The sequence below is a fragment of the Leptosomus discolor genome, chromosome 1, assembly GCF_034619465.1.
Source record: "Leptosomus discolor isolate bLepDis1 chromosome 1, bLepDis1.hap2, whole genome shotgun sequence".
Classification (NCBI taxonomy): domain Eukaryota; kingdom Metazoa; phylum Chordata; class Aves; order Leptosomiformes; family Leptosomidae; genus Leptosomus; species Leptosomus discolor.
In genome coordinates this window covers 41856764-41871485 of record NC_141391.1, presented here as the reverse complement: position 1 = coordinate 41871485, position 14722 = coordinate 41856764, and the positions used below count along the sequence as shown (strand labels likewise).

The window sequence follows — 14722 nt, the reverse complement described above, 5'->3', positions numbered from 1 at the left end:
AAAATCCTTGACTTATGTATCTTTTACCTGGGGCTTAACCATGCATTTGCGAAATGCCTCTGTTACTTTGGGTTTTGAAGAATACTGATTGTTAAAGGATTGTTATGCATCCATGCATGTGCACATACATGTGCATAAACAAAACTGAGAAAAAAAACCCACCTTTTTTTTTTCTCCCCAGTATTTGACTGTCCAAATGTAAAAGTTACTGAAGAAGAAAAGCTGTTTCCTTATATGCTAAATTTCAGTCTGAAAATTGTTGACTGTTTCAAGATTGAAGGGATATATGTACATTCAGTTTCAAATTTTGAAGCAAGTTGGCTTGAGTTTCTTTTATAGTTCAAACTGATTTGGAACCTTGCTAAGTTAGTGTTACTAAAGGGGTTAATTTTTTTCCCTAACAAAGGCAGCCGAATTTCCAAGCTACTTCATCTGTGAAGCACGTGGTTTGTTGGTAGGATATAACTAAGCCATACGGAAGTCTTCCTCTGTTTTTGAGTTCAAAATGGTTTTGTTGTAATAGATGAATGTTGGTATCGCATAGGCAGTTTGTTGCATATTTTTTAAAATGGCCAAAGCATACTTTTGGAAGGAATGCGTTCTCTGAATACAGCTGAATTATGCAGAAAGAAAAGTCAGCCCATTGTAAATATTTTCTCATCTTAGTAATGCATAAGTGATCTGTCATAACTCATTTTAAACTGTGAAATACACCACATGAAGAGGGATTAGGAGGCTGAGAAACTCATATTTCAACCAAATCCAGCATTAGTTTTTCTTAGGTCTAATAATTCCTTGCTAATAAAGATTTAAATGCGGTGCTGTCTAATTTATTTTCTTGGTGCTTGTCTTTTGCCACTGAAGGAGCGCGTCGGTGCAGCCTGTAGATGGCACTGAGGTACCGCGTCGCTTACGCTGGCCGGGCGCCAGCCCTGCAGTAGCGAGGGGAAGGGGGGGAGGGAAGGATCAAGCTGATATTACAGCCAAAGAACCTTTTATTTAATGATGGTTGCACTGGAGTGGTCAGTAGTTAAGTTTGCTTGTTTGCAAGGCAGCTTCCTTAGCGCTTCGCTTTTGCTGCACCGACTTTGCAGGTGTTAGGGGTCGTGTTCTGGTGCTGTACCCTCCAAGTGATGGTGATTTGTCTGAATTTATTAGGGATATGAATCCTAGAGAATCAAGTGAGACACATTTAGGCTTGTCTTTGCAAAAAGGTTTTGACAGTAGCCAAGTTTAGGATAAAGTCATCCTCTTGCTGTTGCATTAGCCTTATCTGAGATGAATGTGACGTTCCCAGAACTGTGTCTTGACTTTGGGTGTCTGTAAGGTGTCACACTAACAAGATGCTAAGAATAAAACAAGCACTTTTGAGGCAGTTCTGCTAAAGTAACTGCTCTCAAACAACTTGTACTTACAATGAGACACTGAAAACATCGCAGAAGACTCCCGCAAAACCTTAACCTTTCTAAGGACTTTAAAGAAGGGTATACTCCCAGAGCCGTCTTCAGGCTGTTACGCAGCACCATACATACACTGTCAGTGTAAGTTAAAAAAAAAACAAAAACAAAACCAACAAATTTACAGAAGAGCTCTGCATAATCTGCTGTTACTCAGCTGAAGTTTTCTCCCCAGTTTTAGTTACAAAATGCAACGCCCCCAACCCACACATTCCATTTCTGTTCACAGATGTTAATATAGCTTAAATTAGCTATCCAAACTCTATTAGGGATCTCAGACTTAAGCCCCCGCAGCATCTAGAGGCAGTTAAGACCCAAAAAAATTATTTACTTGAAGAATGTATAAGGTCTGCACAAGGAAATTGACTATGAGGAAAATAAAGACCAAATAAAACCTACTGTAAGTATTTTCAGTTACCTGTGTTCATTATGAATTAAATACACTGGATTCAGATTAATAATACTATCAGTCATTATACCTGTATGTGGACCTGATTCAAATTCCACTGAAGTCTTACTGAATTCTTTTTGAAGTCAGCAGGTACTCTTATCATGTGATTTGGATCGCTCCCTACAAAAGCTGTAATATTATATGTCACTGAAAATATAACTCTTTCTTAGGTGGACAATTATCTAAACTGAGCTTGTGTATTTTTATTCTGTGGGGAAGGAGATACTGTCTTTTTTTTTTTTTTCCAATGATGAGTGTTACAGGATGTAACCTTTTTATGCTCCCTTGTCACTTTTGGCTGGAGGAGTACAGCAATGGTAGCAATCATTAGCAGCCTTCCTATTATTCTGTGTATAATTCCTGAAATTAGGATGCATTTTAGCTAATATTCTTTGGCACAGGATTTAATAGGGGTTTTTTTTGGATATGTGATGCAGTATGGCCTTTAAGCAGAGTATTCAGACTTAAAAATCTTACTGAATAGTAGTGTGTATCTGAAAAACATTTTTTGAAATTCCTTTAGGAAGAGGTACTTAGTTCTATGCCACTGTACTGTTTCTTGAGTTTTAACATAATTAATTTCTCCGTATCTAATCTTAGAAGTTGTATTGTTACTTATATATTTGGCAAGTTTTCTTTATGTGGTTTGCAAAGGGTGCAGGAATTGTTGTGGAGCATGTTAAGACAGGGAAAGAAGAAATATAAGATTAATATTTATCTAAGAAATACTAGCACCCTCCATTTTTACTTGCAGTTTCTTTCAGTCCAAGGTAAATACACATGGAATGTATCTTGCAGATACATTAATAATAATGATGAGCTGAGACCTAAGTCCACAGTTGGACTTCATTCAAGCAAAATCCCGTTACTTTTAATGGGAGCTTGGCCCTAGAAATCTGTTAGAACTGGGTCCTAAGTCAGAAAGCTTTCAGAATCCAAAAATAGATTGTTCAATACAAATTTCTTAGTATTTTTTTGCTGGGCAATTTCTGTGCAATCACCAATAAATTTAGTGGAAATTCTGTGGTTAAGTCTTCACATGTCACTTTGAATTGCACAGGCTGACGTTTCAGAAGTACCCAGTGTAAAAACCAAAGCCTTCTTCAAGTGCCTATCTTGCAGTAAACCTGGTGGATGCTCTGAAAAGAGCATTTTTGAATACTTGAACTTGGGATTGTTCGAAATGCTAATTCACATAATTAGGAGTATGGAAAGGATGTTGCACAGCACCAGCTTATATAGCTAAGCTTCCAAAATCAGTGTTATGACTCATAAAGAATACTGAAATCTATGCAGGCTTCTCAATCAGTGTTCTTTTCAGTATTTGATTGAACTTTAAAATGCACTTCAAATTAGTGAGTCACTACACCAAACAGCTACATAGAAATACAGTAGAAGACGACATGTTATATTCTTCTGTGTGAAAGACCTCTTATAAAAAAGCAAATAAACAGACAAAAAACTCCTACTCAGTGTCATTAGATTAACAATAGATTAAATAATAAAAGAAATTAGGGAAAATTTACCATGGTTATCCCAGTTTTAAATTATAACAACTTCATTTAATCAGATTTGAAGTACAGCAGTGACAACACAGGTTTAAAAATATGTATCAGTATGGGTTATGAGCAAAACCTTCAGTCTTCATTCCTAATCAAATAGCATTTGGGCATATGCTTAACTTTAATTTAAAGTGGTGGGACTGAAGCAGATCTTTAAAGTCCAAATGACATCAGATGTTGTCTTAAAGAAAGACAGCTGTGAGCACATTTCAAGCACTTTTCTGAATTAAGATGGTAATTTATAAATTTTGGAAATGTGCACAGTTCTAGTAGATTCAGGAAGGCTAAATGTATATTAACACTGTCCTTTTATTTCTGTGCTCTGATGGCAGAAATAAAGGATTTGGGCTTGACTGACACAGTAAATGCATTCCATACTAAGGTATATTTTTAATCATATAGTCAATAATAACATAAGCTCTATGGAGCTTGCTTTCCTCCTTTTTCAGTCAATGGTCTTCTTGCCTGATCAAGGAACAAGTAGCCAGGCTCCTGCTGATCAATGCACATCACTTAAGCTTTCTGTGGCAAATGTAATTGATGTTATCTTACTCTGGAGTGTTTAAATCTGTAACTTTGGGGTTTAGGTAAGAAAAGAAAAGCTGAAAACATTAATGACTCTTAATTTGATACGCTGAGAGTGGCAATTTCAAGGTGCATAAGTTGATGGAAATCTGCATTGGAACAGCAGTGCAGAGCCTACGTCACCTGCAAATATTAAAATTCTGTAACCATAGCATTCCATAATTCTGTGCGCAGTATTGTTTTTAGTGGCCTTGTTTTACCACTTAGTATATAAAAAATACAATTCCATTGTTTCTTTTTTATGCTTGATTTGTTTTATATGTTAGCATGGCTATTAGTCTTGGGTGAAGACTAGTCACCTGGAAAAATGTCTGCATGCAAAATTCAATTGTTTTCTAGTTCTGTATATTTATATATCTATATCTATAAAAAAATATTAGAAATTGTGAAAATGTACAGTGTATTTTTTTCTATCCTTGTATAACTGAAAAATAGGTTAACAGATTTTGCTCAACTGTCTAAAGAAATTCATCTTTGAGCTGAGACCAAGCATGGAAAATTTCAGCTGAAAAGAAGAATTTTTCAGAAAGTTAAGAGCATGTGAAAACTGGAGGTTATAATGGAAATTTAAACATAACCTTAAGCTATAATACCATTTTCAATAGTGACAGTAGAAATGCTGAAGTAGAGTAGGGAACACTTTGTGTATATAGATACAGTCAGTGAAAGCTTAGCAAGTTTCATTTCTCTTTAAAGGTTTCCCATGCAAAAGATTTTTATCAGGATCACTGGGGTCTCGCCTGTCCTGAATGTGCAAAGCCAAAGTTTCACAAATGCTGATAAATTTGTACCACACACCGGAGTGAGAACTGGGTCTCGAGAGTTTAATGCTGTTGGAGTTTTGTGATAATGTTCTTTTGTATATAGGAACAAGGGAGGATCTTTTTAGTTTCCATTTCAGATTTTCGCTTCCAAAGAATCTGTTCTTCTAGCACAGCAAAACCATATCAGCCACACTTTATTGACAGCAATTTTATTGTAGCTAGAGGCTTACAGTAAGCTGTTTATTGCTGTTCCCTAACTCGGTTGACAGCAATTGGGGAATTAATTTTCTTGCCCCTGATGTGCTTTCTTAGGTATAGACAACAGATGTTAAAGATATGAAAACTGTGACCCATTTACATTCAGCAGCTCTTTACGGGCACTCTCTACCTGTCTGAAGGGCAGGTTTCAAGTCCTAAGTAAGATTGCTTCATCAGTTTTAGGATTCTTATTTTGCAATAGAACTGCTCATCTATACGTACTCTGTACAAGGGCCGATACATAATGCTTAATGGACCAATCCTCATCTAGGGAAATTCAGTTCAAGAATAGCTGACTTCAAGTTTCATTTATTTCAGGAGATGCTGTATCTTCTTAGTCTACCATTTAATTTCGCTGAACATACAGAATATAATTGACAAAATGGACATATCATGTTCTGAAAGATCTAACAGGAATTACAGGTGATACCTGAATTTTTGGTATCACTTCTCCCACAAAATACCATGGTGGTCTGTAAAATCTATGTTCAGAAGTTTTTTCAGTTGCTACTCAATACAGCCATCTCACATACATTCTGTAATGTCAATGTCTTTGCTGAAGGAAAAAACAAGCACACACAAAATCATATATTACTTTATTCTTCTTTTATTACTGCTTTGACTTTCCAGCCTGTGGTGGAATGTATGTAAAATGATTTGTCCCAATAGATTGATATGGGCATTTAATCAGTTTGTTTCTGGTTTACATGAGGTAGCATTCCATTGACTGGAAAAAGATTTCCCAGGCTGTAGATAAGAAAAGAATGGATGCTGTCATATCTTACTGAAGTACGGGGGAGGGTGGCATCTTTTGTTCATTTCCATTGGTGTATTTTAGCAAGACGTTTGCAACGTAAAGGGCTTTAGTATCTTACCTAACTGAGATTTTAAGTGCTTGTCTAGACGCAAAAATGTGTATCGTCTTAACTGTGCCTTTATAATTAAAATATCATATGAAAAAGTTCCTTCCAATATAGTTGCAATAATTTTGTTGTAATGGATTATGTTCTAGAGAGCTATAAACTCTCTCTGGAAACAGAAATAGCCATTACTGACAGAAGACACCTTAAATTGATGTTACTGCACTATAACTTTGGTTGTGCGATTACGAAAACTTCAAATAAATGAAATTTGTTTTGTGTAGGAACATTGTTGTAGCCATACAAAACCATCTGTAGATTATTCCTAGGACCTAAGGATTCAGGGAAGCATTAGGGCCACTATAATTTTGATAGTAAATTCATATTGATCTAACTAAAAAAAAATCTGGACTTTCAAATCTTAGAAAGATTTGGCCTTCATTCTCAATTTAGTTTGCAGGTTTTTTTGAGTACCATGAATTATGTGTGGTAATACAGAGAAAGATGGTTAAAAATCTGGTATATAGTTATACTGAGGTGTCGAAATTGTACCAGTCTCCAAAGTTACCCATTCTTTTGTTTCTTCGTTTCTTTTGCAGCTAGTGAGTTGTGGGGGAGATTTATTTTAAAGTCTTGGCATGGGTTGTCCTGAGTCTTCTGTTGCACAAAGGGAAAACTGAGTAATTCAGCATTTGTCAGGATTTGTTGGTGTGTAGCGTCTCTACTTTCCTATGAACTGATGTTGTGGTTTTGCCATTTCTTTTGTGAAATGCCACACTGAATTTTTTGTGCGCAAATATTATTACTTTAAAGTTGTTCTGGAATATGCACACTTACTGCTACAAGAGGAATATAAGGAGCCTTTTCTTAGAGTAAGAGTTCAATATTTGAAGCTAAATCCAAACGGGGGTAAATCCGTTGATTTATGGCATCTGCAGCTCTTCCTGATGTAAACTTCTTTATAAAAGCAATAGGGTGGTATTGAGTTAAGGTTTCCAAAACCTAAAAAATACATAAAATTAAATGTGAGTCAAAGGAATTAAAAATCATTTTATTTTGAACTGAATTTGATAAAATGCGGAGGATCAGCTGTCAGATTTTTCTTCCTTCTTTTGTTTCCTCCCCTGGGTTCACAGAAACAAGATCTTGGTAGCATTTTAAAATAGCAACCTCTCCCCACTCCAAAAATTTAAATCGGATATTCTCGGTGGCTAGTAGCTGAAAGAGGATAGCTATTGATATTGATTTGTAAAACACTTAGTAGCCTAAAGCTGGTATTCGCCCATTCTCCCTCATTCCTTCTAGCCAAATTAGGTGTTAGATACAACAACTTTTATTCATATTTTTTGCAGGATATTCTTAATACTTCCTAGGCTTTCATGTATTACTAGTAAGAAAATTCTGTGATTGGTTTTCTTAATTGTTAAAAATTGTTAAATATCTTCCTGTACCATATTTTCAATCAAATGAGCCACTTTAGCCTATGCCTTATATGGTCATATAGCCTTTAAAACACCAAAAAAAAAGTAAAAGGAAGACCATGTTTCAGTTGTGAATGGTGTTTACTGTTCTTATAGCTTCTTGTTGATTGGCAGTTAGCAGCAATATCTCTTAAATGTCTAAACCTGATAGATGCAAATTTCTGTCTCATAATCTGTGCTCTTTGAAAACACGTAAGGTTATGGAAGCAATTGTCTTTCTGATGAAAAGGTGTCTGTAGGATATATATGTTTCTATATATGACCTATGTATTAGGTTATTATAGTGAGTGTTCACTTAGATTGTGTAAGAGAAATAAAGGATTTACTACTGAACTTCATGGTGGAATACTTTCACCACTGAGGTTTACTAGAGTCTCTATCTTCTCCTACCCATATTTTTTGGAAAAAAGTTTTGACAAAAATTTGATTTCACAGGAAGTGGTCTAGGAGCTCCAGAAAAAGGTGCAGACTTGTGAATTTTGATTTAAGAGAACACCCCTTCCTGTGTAGAATAATATGCAGAGCCTGGAGGGGAGTGATATTTAACCCCTGGTTTTAAATTCAGTGAGGTAGGTTTTGGAAATACTCTTTGTTATGCCTTCTCCTTGCAGCATGTAATGAATATATCTGAACGCTATGGTTGCTTCAGGTGCCCAACTTCTGGGCTCTAGTCTAATTTCTATAAATTGTGTTCACAAAAAGTGTAATTTGTGTAATTTTCAGCAGTGTACCTAGCTGATAGCACCTGTGCACACAGTACCAGATTTTCCTTCCATTGACATTATGGTGGGATTCATCTTGTCTAACTTCTACTCATACATCAAATCTAATCTGCTTCACTGCTTTCATGATTTACTCCACCCTAAAGAAATTATGCTGATTTAAACTGGTTGCCAAAGCTGATGGATACAGTTGAATGAGATGCATCTCACACCAGTGAAGAGTATGATCCAGTCCAGTTTTCTCACTGAAGTTGTGAGAAGGGTTTTAAGGGTATGCATTTCTTTAACTAAAGGTATTATTTGAGTAGTATATATGCACACAAAAATGTCTAATGAGCACAGTTGCCTTTGGGAAAGTAATCTTTAGATTATGGCTCAAATTCAAAGTCTCCTAAATCAACAGAAAGACTCTTACTGTTTTTTTATTAAATTGTTATCTGGCCATTTGTACAGCTGTCTATTTTAGGAAGATGGTGCAATGAAACACATTATTTTGTTTTGGTGCTGTTCCGAGTATTTCTGGTTTTCCTCAGCACTGCATGTTCCTTCGTACCTTATTTTGTGAATGTGAGTAGAGAAAAAGGAAGTTGTAAACTTTTGATCTCTACCTTCAGTCATATCTGGCCATTCACATTGTAGTGTAAAAATGCTTCTTTTACCTCTCTGGTTTAGATACGTGTCTACAGCAATATGAATTTTCAGTCACTTGTCAGATTGTTTCACTTTCGCCATTTCAGAAGTATAGGTCAAAGCATCAGTGAAGTGCTAGTGTTACCAGTAAGAGAATTTGAGATTGCCTGCAGTTTGTGACAACAGTACCCTGAAACATGGATTGCATTGACGTCTGCAGCATCCAGAGCAGCAGGAGGTAGAATATGCACCAATAGCAAAGCCCTAGTCATCTCCCATATTTTTAACAACTGCCAGATAAATAAAAAAATAAATGAAATCTGCACCTGTCTAAGGACAGTAAACCTTGCCTGTTGAAATTTAATCTCTCCCCTGTACAGGAGATGGACTTTCCTATTTGAGATTTCATCAGTTTCATTTCAGAAAGGTGTTAGATCTGTCAAACATTTCAGTTTGAAGTGAACGCCTGTTCTTTTTGCCTTTATATGCTACAAGAGCACCAGGTTGTCAATCAGCAGAAATACAAAATGAGACAAGATAGGTGATCCGCCACTATGATTGGCGTTTTATTTTTATTTTACAGCCTCTTTTTTCTTCCTCAAACTGCAATGACTTAAAAATGGCAATGCTTGTCTATGCTGTGGAAACAGATGAGAAACATGGATATAGTGAAGGGAAGCCACTCTTGGTTCCCCCTGAACTTGTTTGTCTTGACTTCTGATGGCCATCCTTTTGAGAGTACTGGTACATTGTACTACAGTACAATGAAGCTGTTGGTGACTATTGCTATGGATTGTGTGAATATGAGTCTCATGTGAATGAGATTTAAATACACTTACTTGTGTTTTTCTTCATTTTTGCTATAGAATTAATATATTGCAACAAACCTCATGCAGCCCATAATATTTAACCAGGACCACTTCTGGGTGGGCTGTGTAGGTTTTCAAAGTGCCTCCAGACAAAGGAGAGGTCCAGAACCTTCAGCAAGTAATTTGAATCTCCTAACATTTCTGGGGTTTTAATCTGCTTCCCTGATTACAAATCAGAACTTTTGTTTCTTAATGTGATTTTTTTTCAAATTCTGGAGTAAGAAATTGTTGAAATTGTAGGTGCTTTTCAAGAGTTTTAAGAAACTGATGCACTTCTGTGGTTCTGTGATGTGTCTGTTGATATCATCCCTGCTGAACATCCCTGGGTTTCACTGTTACTCATCTTTGCTCAAATCTAGGCTTTGGCCACCTTCTGTGCTTTAACAGTTGATTAAGAAATATTCTAATCTGTCACAGAGTAGTACCAAGAAACTAATGGCTTGTGGAGTATTTTAGTCTTCAAGTTTATACTATAAAATATTTGAAATATAGTGTCATTTTTGCTGATGCTTAAATACATCTCTCTCTTTTATAAGATGTCGCTGTCCTTTCTTGTTTCTCTTTTTAGTCTCCTCTTTCATTCTCTGAGAACACTTATTTTCGTAAAATATATGTATGCACATACTAGAAATCTGAAATTTCCCCTCAAATGAGTACTATCACAGTAGAGGAGTGGCACATTTTGTATATGATGTGTTGTAGGACACCCAGCTCATAACCACACATTGCTGTAGGTAAGGACTTTGAATGAACCAACTGGCTTTATTATGATTCAAATATTAGAAGCATATCTGGATAAAAGCATAATATGGGAAGTAAAACACTTTCTAAACTAGATGGGTGCTTGCTTTGACTTGTTCCAGTAGATTTAAAAGAATCAAATTAGAGTGAATTATAGTTATTAATACAAATCTGAGAAGAAAATCAATTCCTGCAATACGTAACACATATTTTCCCTCTGCAGCTTGGTGGCATACTCCATTTGGATTGCAAAACTGAGCTAAAGGTTTGACAGAGGAGAAGCTAGGGCCTAACTTCATAACCATGGATTTGCAGAGATGTTAGCTGGGGCAGGTCCTTCTGGTTATGATTGGAACTGAGGAAGTAAATGTATCTGGCCCTAAATTGCATGTAAAAATCTGAAGTATGCTTAATATAGTGAACTTGTTAAGGACTAAAGGCAGGTATAAGATGAACAAAGATGGCTTATTTTGTAGTGTTATGCACCTGCATTATAATACTGACCAAATCTGGTATTATATATAATATATATATTAATATTATATATATTTGGGGAGGAATAACCCCATACAACAGTACAGGTTGGGGGTCGACTTGCTTAAGAGTAGCTCTGCAGGGAGGGACCTGGGAGTTTTGGGATGACCATGAGCCAGCAATGTGCCTTTGTGGCCAAGAAAGCCAACGGCATCCTGGGTTGCATTAAGAAGAGTGTGGTCAGCAGGTCGAGGGAGGTCATCCTCCTACTCTACTCTGCCCTGGTAAGGCCACACCTCTAATACTGTGTCCAGTTCTGGGCCCCCCAGTTCAAGAAGGACAAGGAGCTACTGGAGAGAGTCCAGTGGAGGGCTATGAAGATGATTAGGGGGCTGGAGCATCTCTCCTATGGGGAGAGGCTGAGAGACCTGGGGCTTTTTAGCCTGGAGAAGAGTGAGAGGGATCTTATCGACACTTATAAATATCTAAAGGGCGGGTGTCAAGAGGATGGATCCAGGCTCTTTTCAGTGGTGCCCAGTGACAGGACAAGGGGCAACAGGCACAAACTGGAGCACAGGAAGTTCTGCTTGAACATGAGCAGGAGCTTCTTTACTCTGAGAGTAGCAGAGCACTGGAACAGGCTGCTCAGGGAGGTTGTGGAGTCTCCTTCTCTAGAGATATTCAAAACCCATCTGGATGCATTCCTGTGTGACCTACTCTAGACTAACCTGCTTTGGCAGGGGAGTTGGACCAGATGATCTCCAGAGGTCCCTTCCAACTTGTACCATTCTGTGATTGCTTAATTATATAGGCATCCTAGATGTGCATTACGGAGCAGTAAGACTAATTTCATATGGTATAATGGCTTGAATGAATCATTTTCCTTCAGAGAAGTTAACATCTGTATTATAGACATCCACAACCAAAGTCCTCTATATCTATCTTCACCTACAGCTTCTGGAGTACTGTGCAATGCTGTAGTACCAGCTAGACTGCTGGATTTCTTTTGTAGCCATCCTGTATCTTTCTTCTGCTGGCTTTTGAACCATCCAGTATCTGTCATAGTTAAAACAAGTAGGCAAAATAATTCTTTAATATATGTTTTGCTTGCCTTTTTTTTTTTTTTTTTTCCTAAGATTGTTCATACTTTTTTCACAGATGACATAATGCATTCACAATTTGTAATAGGTGTGGTATCTCACTGGGACTTGTGATAGAAAATTGATTCTGAAAACAACAGCAAAAAATGTAAATTGCAAAGCAGAACAGTGGAGGTTGCAACTCAGTAACTGGATAGTGCTTCTTGAATTCAACAATTTGAAAGGGAGAATGGGATGAGAGATGAAAACATTCTTGTATCTTTACACTTCAAAATGGTTAAAAGCTCAGTGTGGATGTCTGGACTTGTAGGAAAACTTATTCTTTTAATAGGAAAGCTGGCAGTGCTGCTGTGGTATACAGAATGTCAGTGATCCTCGAGTCTGCTTGTTTAAAGCAGCATGCTGAGCACTTTTCAGCAGAGTGGTTTCATGCAATGCCTACTAAGACATTTTATAGATGGTGCAGATCAGCTCCAGACAAAGTACTTCTTGTTGCCATTTATGATTTTTATCTGTCATAAATATCTCACAGAAGAAATTCCTGATTTCTGAACTTTAATTCTTTGGATCAGTGGTGACCACGTTAAAATACATTCTGCATTCACTCTCTAGCACTTGGTATTTTTTAACATTTTCGTGTCCTAGTGCTAAACACAAGCCTAGCTTGTATTCAGTATTGTTGAATTTCATTTTGGGAAGCCTCTAGCTACTGAAGAGTATTATATCTTACTTTCTGCTGTTCTCAGTAAAGATAGTTGGGGGTCAGGAGAGCCCTGTGCACTGTGTGCTGCTGCTTCCCACCGCTCATGACATTTGGTGTCTGATAGGGATGGTGTGATAGCATCTTCAATTAAAAGCCATAGGCAACAAGCATAATAAAGAGAATTCTTAAGACTGCTTAACATGATGCCACTGCCTTGACTAGAATAAAACCAGCATGAGAATAAATTGGCTGTGTTAGCTTAATTGTGATCTTCACCTAAGCACTGCCCATGAGACCTTAGACCTAGCAGAAAACCCTAGCTGAAATATCCAGGGGCTTTTTTTGAGATTGCTTAAATTTATCATATTTCCATTAGAAAACAGTAACACAATTCTATTCCAGTTTTAAAGCCTTGAGCTTTTGCTGCCTGCTTTGGGTTTTCGTTACTTTTAGGTGTACACAGTTACACAGATAATGAGAAACCCACAAAACCTGCATATCACTATATGTAACATTGCTCTGCAACTATTTACCACCTCATTAGTTTTTTCAATAGCAAAGATAAGTTAGCATTCTGTCATGAAATTTGAACTGCCACCACATCCAGCTGAAGCTTGTAAGCCACAGCATAATAACTTTCACAAAGTGCATTAACTCTTGCACCAGAGGATGCAATCTTGTAAACACAAAAAAATCTTACAACTTTTTTATATCTGTGAACCCAATTTGTTTGACATTTTCTCCTGTGAATTTTGCTGCTCTTAGAAATCTTTTAAAATACAAAGAGAAATTTAGGTTTTGTGTTATTCTACACAACTCAATTGACTGAGATAGACTTGATCTCATTTACATTTGGACTGTGCTGTACACTCATTACTCTTTAAACATGATGTGCCTTTTTCTCATTTTTGTTAAGACTTTATCTTCACTGAAAAAAAAAAAGGTGCGTTTTACATCAAGATTGCTATTGTGAGGTATCTGTCTAAATGTAAAATCCCTGTGGAGACAAGAAGCAGGTATCACGTACCTTAATGTAGCTGGTCGAGGTCAGCCCTGAACAATACACCTGGGGTTGATCTGAACTGGCTACGTACAGGTTAAACCACAATACTTTATCATTAGCTGGATTTTATACCGTATTACTACTTCAGTGTAAAATCATGTTACACTATCTTGCAAGGTAAAGGCACCTTTGAGGATATGAATTGCACATGTACTTATTCTAGGGCCTTTTACATTTCTAAAGTGATGCAGAGTGAGTCTGTCAAAACCATATGATTTGGCCCTATGACTGAGTTAAAGTCCTTGTTGGACTTTGACATATATCCCTGGTGATAGTAGTAGTGGTACATCTAAAAGTTCCTGCCAGGCTTGCATTACCTTCTGGTATAATTCCAATGCATTTTCATGCCTTCTTCAATGTTGGTGCCACCATTTTGCAAATTATGCATGATTGCATCAATGATTGCAGCTGCATACAATGGTTATAACTCAGTCATCCCCCCAAAGTGGAGTAATATGAAGCATCAAAATCAAATATTACTTCAACACAGGCCATTAAGTCATGATGGTTATGATATAGATGTGCTTGTATTCAGTTTTTACTTCAGTAAAACACAGTATTTTATAGGAAGCGTGATCAGAATAAAGCATTTTGTCCATGGTCTAGTCCATGTTGACAATAAATGAGTAGGACAGCAACAAATGCCAGTTCCTTTGCAAGAGAGGTGAACAGTCCTGAGCATGAGTTGCCTTCTACAGTTTTTTGGTGGTGTGGTTTGAGTCTACCTGCTCCTAAGAATGGGTTTCTTAATGTAGTCTTCCACCTTTGTTAAAGTGTCTCCTGAAATTGTCTGTAGGTTTGGATTGCTGTCAACAGAAGGGTTACCATTCCTTAAAATGACCTTTAAGATTTGCTCTTTATTTTAGGTAAGCAATCTGGATAAATGGTTGTTTTATACATCTTAAAATGTTCCTTTACTTGTCTCATCACTTCATTTTTGATCTAAATTCAATGACCTTTTTTTTTGCACTTTCTACTTCTGAACTTTCTAGGTAATTTGCT

The 14722-nt window shown here is 36.9% G+C and overlaps 1 protein-coding gene across 1 annotated transcript in view; it reads left to right on the top strand.

The window, feature by feature from the left end:
• PCDH9 (protocadherin 9) overlaps nt 1–14722 on the top strand; it is a 712583-nt gene that overhangs the window by 3203 nt on the left and 694658 nt on the right. The window lies entirely within an intron of this gene.